The sequence below is a fragment of the Moschus berezovskii genome, chromosome 17 (assembly GCF_049115385.1).
Source record: "Moschus berezovskii isolate FMDL1 chromosome 17, NW_MosBer_1.0, whole genome shotgun sequence".
Taxonomy (NCBI): domain Eukaryota; kingdom Metazoa; phylum Chordata; class Mammalia; order Artiodactyla; family Moschidae; genus Moschus; species Moschus berezovskii.
The window spans coordinates 28,768,331-28,779,325 of NC_142476.1; the positions used below are offsets into that span (position 1 = coordinate 28,768,331).

At 45.2% G+C, this 10,995-nt stretch overlaps 1 long non-coding RNA gene across 9 annotated transcripts in view; it reads left to right on the forward strand.

Annotated features, from left to right (window-relative positions):
• The window catches only part of LOC129551311 (uncharacterized), an 82,981-nt gene extending 74,988 nt beyond the window's left edge, over positions 1–7,993 (forward strand). For 7 of the 9 annotated variants that reach the window (XR_016039593.1, XR_016039597.1, XR_016039591.1 and 4 more), the window contains 2 exons: positions 1,178–1,248; positions 1,583–7,993. This is a non-coding gene — a long non-coding RNA (uncharacterized LOC129551311). The remainder of the gene's footprint in view (positions 1–1,177; positions 1,249–1,582) is intronic. The other 2 variants (XR_016039594.1, XR_016039595.1) reach the window with 2 other exon arrangements.
• The last annotated feature ends 3,002 nt before the right edge of the window (positions 7,994–10,995 follow it).

Here is a 10,995-nt window from a genome sequence, read left to right on the forward strand (position 1 = left end):
CTGCTCCAGGAAGATCCCCCATGCTGCAGGGCAACTTAGCCTGTGTGACACGACTATTGAACCTATGCTCTAGAGCCCATGAGCCACAACTACTGAGCCCACAGGCCACAAACACTGACGCCTAGAGCCTGTGCTCTGCAACAAGAGAAGCCACTGCAATGAGAAGCCCATGTACCACAACTAGAGAGCAGCGCCCACTTATCATATCTAGAGAAAGCCCGCGTGTATCAATGAAAAGCCAGTGCAGCCAAGTATAAAATGAAATGAAAAAATAAATCTTAAAACAATGAAAGAGTCTGTGGAGACGCCTCACAGTGACTGTTGTAAGGACGCTGCTCAGAACACACCTGTTATGCGGCTGTGTCCCTTTACGAGGACCCTTCCGAAAAAGCTTCCTCTAGTTTTAGTATCAGCCTTCGTTCAATTATTCAGCCAATATTCACCGAGGCTCCCCTCAACTGCTAGACTCTCTCTTAAGGGGTACAGGCTAGGTCTTGAGCTCATGACCTTCTGTAATGGGAGAGACACACAATAACCATGTTATCAAATAAATGAGTTAAATTTTTTCATGCGGTGATTAGGTGCTATGAGAAAAAACAAGCAGAGTGAAGCAATCTCACCATAGGCTTGTAGGGAAGAGGAACTGCTTTTGAGTAGGTAGTCAGAAACCACTTCTTCAAGGATGGGACTTTGAGCTGAGATCCAAATGACAAGAACAAGTCAGACATATGAAGATCTGAGGAAAGAGGAAAAATGAAGCCAGAAATGACCTTGATGTTTTCAAGGAACAAAAAAGGTGGCTGACACGTGGTGAGGGAACAGTGGGGGTGCGAGCTGTGAGACCGAAGGCCCAGAAGGACCTGTGCACCAGGCATGCTAGCGGAAGGGGAAGCCGCTGGAGTTGAGAAACATACCTGGGCTCTCTGCCGGGCATATCTCTGGGCCCCATGAACAGATATGTTCACCTGCTTTCCCCTTTCTCATCTCCTGCTCAGCAGTTCCGGGCCAGATTCACAACCTTCGGTAAGTGCCTGGGAGCCTGCATTGTGTATTAACTTCATCCCTGGCACCATCTTGTGCCCAACTCTGTGTGTCCTTTTTCTTTTTAATACTTCTTACCATAGTTAGCTTTGATTTATATTCTCTTTCAAGTAAGTCACTTCCTGTTTTGTTTCAGATGAAGGTAGGTGGACAGTGCATACACTCGGGGACGAGGTGAACACACAGAAGCAATGGCAGAGGAATGGGGTGAGTGACATCTCTGTCATGGAGTCTTCAGAATGGATGGCATGGCTTTTTATCTATCCAGCTAAACTCAGAGGCTGGCTCCCCTGTCTTTGACTTTCTGCTCCTTGGGTTCTAGCGTGAGGAAATAGGTTTGGAGGGGACTACTCTTTATTCGTGAGAGACTTTATTTTCTGGGGCTCCAAAATCACTGCAGATGGCAACTGCAGCCATGAAATTAAAAGACGCTTGTTCCTTGGAAGAAAAGTTATGACCAACCTAGACAGCATATTAAAAAGCAGAGACATTACTTTATCAACAAAGGTCCGTCTAATCAAAGCTATGGTTTTTCTAATAGTCATGGATGAATGTGAGAGTTGGACTGTGAAGAAAGCTGAGTGCTGAAGAATTGATGCTTTTGAAGTGTGGTGTTGGAGAAGACTCTTGAGAGTCCCTTGGACGGCAAGGAGATCCAACCAGTCCATCCTGAAGGAAATCAGTCCTGAATATTCATTGGAAGTACTGATGCTGAACCTGAAACTCAAATACTTTGGTCACCTGATTCAAAGAACTGACTCATTGGAAAAGACCCTGATACCGGGAAAGGTTGAAGGCAGGAGGAGAAGGGGAGGACGACAGAGGATGAGATGTTTGGATGGCAGCACCAATGCGTTGGACATGAGTTTGAGTAGGCTCCAGGAGTTGGTGATGGACAGGGAAGCCTAGTGTGCTGCAGTCCGCCAAGAGTCGGACACGAGTGAGTGACTGAACTGAAGAGGTAGAAGATGGGTCCAGATGAAAATGGGGAATGTATTCCAGACCCTGGATACCTAAGAGACCACAGACCATTCAGAGATCCGAGGAGGTCAATCCCATAACTCTCTGGAGCGAAGGGACAAAAAGGATTGGGAATGTCACGTATTTCCCTCAAGAGTTCTCTAGAATTCTGTGGACGTCTCAGGGTGCTGTGGTCTCCACAGGCCCTTGGCTCAGGGGTGATTCCAAGTGTAGCAGAGTCATCCTGGGTTGACCACTGACCTCTGGTCATCTCTAGCTCTTGGCTGAACCAGACTTGAGGTTTTGAGAAGATACAGAGGCCAGGGGTCTTGTCATGTTGTGGTTACTGCCCTGTTCTTCCCTGTCAATCTATCATCTTAAAACAAAAAAAAGGTAGGCACTCAGAGTGGGTGTGTGATTGGGGTGAGGCAGGGGAGAGTCACTCACAGGTTCTCTCTAGGATAAGGGACAAGACAAAGGCCTGAGATCACTCTACAGGCAATGAAATAGCATATCTCTTTTGCTTTAAAATACTGTGTGTGTGTGTTAGTCAGTCTGTCTGACCCTTTTGTGATCCCATGGACTGTAGCTCGTCAGGTTCCTCTGTCCATGGAACTCTCCAGGCAAGAATATTGGAGTGGGTTGCTATTTCCTTCTCCAGGGGATCTTCCTGACTCAGGGATCAAACCAGAGCATCTCCTTCGGCTTTTGCACTGGCAGGCGGACTCTTTACCACTTTACCTGGGAAGACCTTACATGAGCTTACATGTAATTTTTTCAAGCCATCATCTCTTTTGCCTGTACTCTCCCCCGCTATGAAAAAAAGGTAGAGGGTACATTTCTTCTTCATGATTTTGCTTTTTCACATTCCTCTTTAATCTGGCCTCTACCACAACTGGCAGCAGAAGTGCTGATCTATCATGAGAAGGTCTTTCTCGGGGAAGCGTGGCCGAGGCAGCAGCAGGAAGTACAGGAAATCTCATGAGACAGTCTGTTCTTGAACATTTGCCTGTCTTCTTCTGCAGACTCATGAGGTAAAGAGAAACGTCTGAGACACATGGGAGGTGGTGGGAGCACAGGCCCAGTTCTTAACTGTTTGAGGTTCACCCACAACTGGTAAAATAACCGCAGGGCACAACTGTTAGACTCCAGTCAGGCCTGCGGCCATGGTGCTATATGTTGAGATACTTTTGTTTCTAACAGGTTCTAAGCACCCAGGGAGCCCAGCAGTTAGAAGCAGCCTGCTTTGTCTGCAGGCGCTATAATATGCTGGCTCATGGTAAGATGCTGCGAGGGTGGTCCTGGAGTGGTCATGTGAGAGGGGAGGCATGGTGGTCTGGTCTCATGAGGCAACGAGATAGCTGCTTCCAAGGGGAAGTCTGGGTCATAGATCAGAGCCAACTTCTTTGGAAGACTCAGGCTGGGGCCCTGTGACCGCTCTTGTACTTTCGGGCAATTTAGTTAACTGATCACACACAAATGTGTGGGATGAAGACACCGGCCCCAAACGCCAAACTTTTGAAAGTTTCATCACTTGTTATTAAGACAAAGGGAAAAAAAGAGTGAAAGTGAGAAAGGAAACAAGACAAGACAGAGAAAGAGAGAAAGAAGGAAAAGAAAAAGAAAAGCTTTCTCTGGCACATCTTTGGCAAGTGTCGCTTCCTGATACAGCAAAGTCCATTCTTAGAAATGGCTGGGCTTCACCACCAGGGTTAGATGAAAGCCAGTACATGAAGACTGACCCCAGGTTGAATGCTCTGACCCAACCCAATCCACCAGGCACATGCCCAACCTCCGCACCCTGTCTTTTGTTTTCCACCACAGCTGATCCTCTAGTGCACACCTCGAGAGCTGGAAATTCTGGGATGATTTGCCTCCACTGTATGTATACCAAAACCACCAGGCCAGCCAAAGCAGCTTCTTTAGAGACAGCATCTAATGAACTCAGTGGATGACTTCTTCAAGCAAGTTGGCAGGTCAACGTAATTTGGAGGAAGAAAGAGAAGCAGGTCAAAATATGGCCAGAGATCAGAGACGGACCCTGGACCAACCATCACCAATCTAGGATTCTAAACCCCCTCTCTGCTACGTCTCTTGCCTGAAGGGGAACTCCTCCCTAGGCTGAAAACAAGAAGAACAGAGCTGGGAATTGTCAGAGTCTGAGTGGATGGATTAGAGCCTGAAACAGGGTCTTCCAGTCAGGAGACCAGGACTGAGGTCCCGCCAGTGTGGTCAGGTGAAGATTATCATCTGACTTGTCTGCTGGCCATGCTGATAAGGCCCCTGACCTGTTGTGACCTGTCCTAATTTAAACGGAGGGCCTCTCAGGTGGTGCAGCGGCAAAGAACCTGCCTGCCAATGCAGGAGACGCAAGAGGCACAGGTTCAATCCCTGGGTTGGGAAGATCCCCTGGAGAAGGAAATGGCAAGCTGCTCCAGTATTCTTGTCTGGGAAATCCTGGGGGAGGATTTCCAAGGAGCCTGGTGGGCTACAGTCCATGGGATTGCAAAGAGTTGAGCAGGACCAAGCACAAACACGATCGAATAACTGATTTACAAATTGCAATTGATGATATATATGATCCAAACACTTGTCTTTCTAAGCTCAGATTTGATTATTTACTTAAGATGGATGTTCTCCTCCCAGTTCCCCACTGTCCATAGGTAACTTGGTGATTGAACTTCTGACCACAATTTTTAAATCAATACAATCAAGCTCTAAAGGTGAATATTTCTTTAATAGATGTATAATGCTGACAGTGAAATTAAAGGTGTATTTAAATGACCTTGTCCCAAAGCCTGGGAGTGTCTCATTTATTTGAGATGTGAGGGGCTGCTGAACTCCTGCTGGGCAGGGATGGAGGATACAGGGATTTTATCACTACCTCTGTCAGAGAAAAGACGAAATATCAGCTCTCCCTGCCACCATCACCACCACCCAAAATATAAAAACACACAAGAAACTCTGGCCACACAGACTGCTTCCAGGCTGACCAGATATTTTCTAATCAACATCTATTAATATTATCCCTAAGGATCACAGAAAATGCAAGAGAATTCCAGAAAAACATCTACTTCTGCTTCACCGACTACGCTAAAGCCTTTGACTATGTGGATCACAACAAACTGTGGAAAATTCTTCAAGATTTGGGAATACCAACCACCTTACTGCCTCCTGGGAAATCTGTATGCAGGTCAAGAAGCAACAGTTAGAACTGGACATGGAACAATGGACTGGTTCCAAATTGGGAAAGGAGTACGTCAAGGCTGTATATCATCTCCTTGCTTATTTAACTTATCTGCAGAGCACATCATGTGAATGTCAGGCAGGATGAAGCACAAGCTGGAATCAAAATTGCCAGGAAAAATATCAATAACCTCAGATATGTAGATGACAGCACCCTTATGGCAGAAAGCAAAGAGGAACTAAAGAGCCTCTTGATGAAAGTGAAAGAGGAGAGTGAAAAAGCTGGCTTAAAACGCAACAGTCAAAAAACGAAGATCATAGGGTCTGGTCCCATCACTTCGTGGCAAATAGATGGGTAAAAAATGGAAACAGTGATAGACTTTAGTTTTTTGGGCTCCAAAACCACTGCAGATGGTGATTGCAGCCATGAAATTAAAAGACGCTTGCTCCTTGGAAGAAAAGCTATGACAAACTTAGACAGCATATTAAAAAGCAGAGACATTACTTTGCTGACAAAGGTCTGTCTAGTCAAAGCTATGGTTTTTCCAGTAGTCATGTATGGATGTGAGAGTTGGATATAAAGAAAGCTGAGAGCAGAAGAATTGATGCTTTTGAACTGTGGTATTGGAGAAGACTCTTGAGAGTCCCTTGGACTGGAAGGAGATCCAAACAGGTCCTGAGTATTCATTGGAAGTACTGATGCTGAAGCTGAAGCTCCAATACTTTGGCTACCTGATGCGAAGAACTGACTCATTAGAAAAGACCCTGATGCTGGGAAAGATTGAAGGCAGGAGCAGAAGGGGACGACAGAGGATGAGATTGTTGGATGGCATCACCAACTCGATGGACATGAGTTTGAGCAAACTTCAGGAGTTGGTGATGGACAGGGAAGCCTGGTGTGCCACAGTCAGTGGGGTTGCAAAGAGTCGGACACGACTGAGCGACTGAACTGAACTGCGGATTTTATTAAAAGTTGCTTTTTTTTTTGTATTTTAAAGTAAATTCTCTTATAACATCTCTTATAAAGTAAAATCATAAAAGATCAGAGTAAGAGGGTAGGGATAGATTTGGAGTTTGGGATTGACATGTACACACTGCTATATTTAAAATAGATAGCCAACAGGATCTATTGTATAGCAGAGGAAATGATGCTCAATACGTTATAATTTAGATGGGAAAAGAACTTGAAAATTAATAGATCTATGTATATGTACAACTGAATCACTATGATGTACACTTGGAACTAACACAACACTGTTAATCAACTATATACCATTGTAAAATAAAAATAGTTTTCAAAAGGTCAGAATAAAATTGAAAGTTTCAACTCCCTACTGATAGCCAATCTATTTTTTTTTCAATTTTAATGGTATCTCTTTAATGAATGCATATCATTTTTTAAAGATTTTTATAGTCTGTGTGAGTTTAAGGTATACAATATGTATATATTACAATATGATTTCCACTATAGCTTTAGCTAACATCTTCATTATGTCACATAATTATCATTTCTTTCTGTGGTGAGATTTATGACCGAGTCTTCTAAAAATTTTGAAGTACATGGTATAGTTATTGTTAACTATAATCACGACTCTGTGCTTTTGATCTCTAGAGCTTATTCATCTTCTAGCTGCAAGTTTCTATCCTTTGACCAACATGTCCTAGTTCCCCCAATCACCAGCCCCTGGCAACCACCACTCTACTCTTGCTTCTATAAATTCAGCTTTTTTACAGTCCACATGTAAGTGGTCTCATACAGTATTTCTGTCTTTCTCTGTCTAATTTAACTCAGCATAATGACCTCGGGGTCCATTCACATTTCTGAAAAGGCCAATATATTTATAAGTAACATCCAAACTAACAATATTCCTACCAAAATGCTGGCATTGTATAATACTTTCACCTGCCTCATCTTATCTGCTCCTTATGATCATGTGAGTAAATTGGTCCAACTTTACCATCCCCCCTTTACACCGTGGAGGAGTGGTGGACTAGAAGACTCATCTCTCAGGCCCTTCCCACCAGCACTGGCGTGCAGCCAGTCAGCAGACAGCCGCTCATTGTCAGCTCCTTCAGGGTTGCCCCACCCCATCTGAGTCACACCCTTTTCAGGGCTGACTTAACGAGGAGGGGTAGAAAGGCCCAGCACTTCAGCTGACGGCACGATGGCCACAGCGGGCACCACTCACTCTAGATCTCCCCACAGTTCTGTCGGGTCCGCATTGCAAGTTGACTGCTTCCTTTGCCCAGTCCTACTTCTGCCTCTCATCCTTTCACAGGTATTCATCTCTAAAAAATATCTGCACTCTACACTCCATCTCAACATCTTCCAAAGAACCCAGCTTTTGGGCATGGATGTGTGCCAAAAAAGCAAGGGGGTGAAATGGGATTTCACTGGCTGGACCCCTCGCTGCCAGGCTGGCAAATAGGTACTCGTCACTGGTGGTGACTAAAGCAGACAGCCCTTGTCACCAGGTGGTTATTTAGTGTGTTCGAACTCTCACTTCTGTGATCTGGGAGGGTGTATTAGTGGCAGGGGATGCACTAGCCTGCGTAGATACTCCAGGTGTTTGCGGTGTGTGGAGGGAAGGATGACGCTGTTGGATGGCTATTACTAACTGCCACTGGTGTTCCGCACGAAGATGAGGACTGGATGAAAGTCACAGGCAATTAGAAGCCAGGTGTGGAAGCCAGAGGGCCTCTATGGTTGCTCTGCAGAGGAAGAATGGAGAAAGCCTAGGATCAAGCTCGTGACTTAAGAGTCACTGAACTTCAAACACAGTTAGTTAAATGCTAAGTGTGCAGACCCACCTGTGTGACTTCCTTGACCCTGGAGTGGAAAATCAGAATTGATATATTTGCTCCAACTCCCATACTGGGTCCTTAGCTTATGGGATAAGAGTTATGATAGTGAGAGGGCCAAATGGGAGCGTCTGAAACTGCCTCTCCTTCCTCCCCAGGGGGGGATGGTGGAGGTTAGTGTCAACCTTAAGTGTCCAAAGGATTCAGGAGTAGTGGTTCCTGTAATATCTCCACGTGACTCACCAATCTGGCCACTGCAAAAACTAGATGAATCCTGGAGGATGACTGCAGGTTATTACAAGCTCAAATAAGGGGCAGGCAGATTACAGCTGCCGTTCCAGATCAGGTATTTCTGCAAGAATAGGTTCATATGGCCTCAGGTTCATGGTACATCATTATTAATCTGGTGAATGCTTTCTTTTTAAACCCGATTTAAAAAGAGGATCAGAAGCAGTCTTCATGGTGCTCCAGGGCTATGGTAATGCTCCTGACAGAGTGTCTGAACAAAGTCCACAGAGAGCTAGGCTGTCTGGACATTCTAAGTACAGATCCATCATATTGACATTGATGATATTACGTTAATCGGGCTGGATGAGCAACTGATGGTTAGCCCACGGGCACTCCAGAGAGTGGAAGAATAAACCCTATGTAGATTCAGGGGCCTGCCATTTCTGTACAATTTTTAGAGGTCTACTAGTTAGGAGCATGCTGGGAAAACCCTTTCAAAAAAATCATAAATCATATGCTTGATTGCATACGTGCTCAGTCCTGTCCAACTCTTTTCGACCCCATGGACTGTAGCCCACCAGGCTCCTCTGTCTATGGGATTTTTCCAGGCAAGAATACTGGAGTGGGTTGCCATTTCCTATTCCAGGAGATGTTCCCAGCCCAGAGGTTTTCTCCTGTGTCTCCTGCATTGGCAGGCGGATTCTTTACTGTAGAGCTACCAAGGAAGCCCAATTATTGAATTACATATTTCCTAGTACAAAGAAGGAAGCACAACACTCGGGGCCCTTTGGGGGTCTGGAGGCAGCACATGCCGCTCCCAGGAATGGAGGGCACGAAGGGCTGCCAGGTCTGAGTGAGGCACAGAGCAGAAAAATGCCCTGTGGCAGGTCCAGTCAGCAATACAGGCATTCTCGCTACTAGGACCATATGATCCAACAGACCCAATGGTGTCAGAGGCATCAGTGATAAGAAAAGCTGCTATGTGAGTGTGTGGAAAGTCCTAGAAAGAGAGTCCCATGGATCTAGGCCATGCAGTTGGCAAGCAGATGAATAATATGCCTTTGGAAAAAACAACTCCAGCTATGGTACTGGGCCCTGAAAGAAACAGAATGCCTGACCAAGTGACCATGAGTCCAGGACTATTCTTCTCGAACTGAATCCTGTTATATCCATGAAGTCGTAAGGCCAAATGGGCCCCCAAATAATTCATTACAAAAAAGAAGTGGTGCCTCTGGGATTGAGCACATGTAGGCTGCATAACAGAACCCCCCTCCCCCATATACACACACCCCTCATGGCTGCCTCCATGCCCCTCCCTCAGCTCACACCCAGGGAGGTGCGGGGGACTGTTAACAACTAACTGAAGGAGGATCAGAAACCGCAAGCTTGCATATGAGTGGATCGACTTGGTATTTGTGTGAAAGTTGAATGGCTGAATGTTGATGACAGCTGCAGGACAGGGTCTCTCAGACCTGGCCCTGAAAATGACAGGGACAAGAGAAGATCCTCCCATTGAACAGAGCTCTGGACTGTCCTATGGTCATTCACTTTGTGGCAGAAGAAGGGGTCTGAGGCTAGAATACACATGGACTAACGTACTGGAGTGTAATTCTAGTGGGAATGATCCCTGATGGCTCACCCAGCCTCACAAGTGAGAGGATGGAATTTTATTTTCCAAAGATCAGCTTCCTTCTTTTGCGGGGAGCCTTCCTTTGTCCCAAGACTGACCTGGCTCCTTTTCAGAACCTGCCCCAAACTCAGAGGGTTCCTCATAGGTTTTGGAGGCCCACTGGTTCCGCATGGCAGAGAGTGCACAGCACACATAGACAGCATGTCAAAAACAAATAGTTCCTGAAACTCTATCCCCAGCTTTGGGTTAGGGCCCGTCCTGGCACAGACTTCTGAGACCTGAACAGGGCTGTGTGATTTTCTGTACCAGGATTAGCTAAGAATAACACAGATCTAATGTAAACACACTTAGGGATATGTGGAAAGTACACTTAAATTTGCATTTATAGTAGCCCAGTCAACCTTTGGGAGGACAGAGGGGGGAGGATGATTTTTTTTTCAATTAGCCACTTGATCGTTGATTAACTTTTGTATTTCAGATTGCGATTTGTCCACAAGCAAATAGGAGAAAATGAAAAACTAGGCAGAGATTTTTCCAAGAAACTTATTTAACCAGCAAATACCATTTCATTATCATGCAAAGAAAGACTGGTCTACAGAAGGTTTGGTCTTCATCCTCTTCTGGTTCTGCAGCTACCACAAAATCCCTCCAAATCCTGGAAAACACAGTCAAAAAGGACTAAGGGACCCAGAGGATACTGCCCCTGTTGCACACCTTCTTATAAAATTAAGCTGGCTTGTAAATATGCAAGAATAATGATGAGAACATAGTGATAATATTTAAAATAATAAAGTAAAACTGTTATCTTCAACCTCTACTTTAGATGAGAAAAACTTGTGAGGGAGGTCTTTAAAAGACATGTGGGGTCTATTCCCTGAGGCTCCGGTGCTGTTGTTCTGGGTGAGGGGGCAAAAGCTTCCTGGAGATCAAATGTGCAGCTTGGGTAACCACCAAACAAGACCTTGATCTAACCTAGCATCAGGTGATTTCTGTCCCCACAGAAGAATATATGTTTGGCACGGGTAGGGGTGGCGAGTGGGAGACTTATTAATAAAAGAAAAGAGCTCTACAAAAACCAGTAAACCAAAGTGCATTTTAAAATGATAACTCATGAACCTATTGTATTCCACAAGGATCCAGTGACCCTT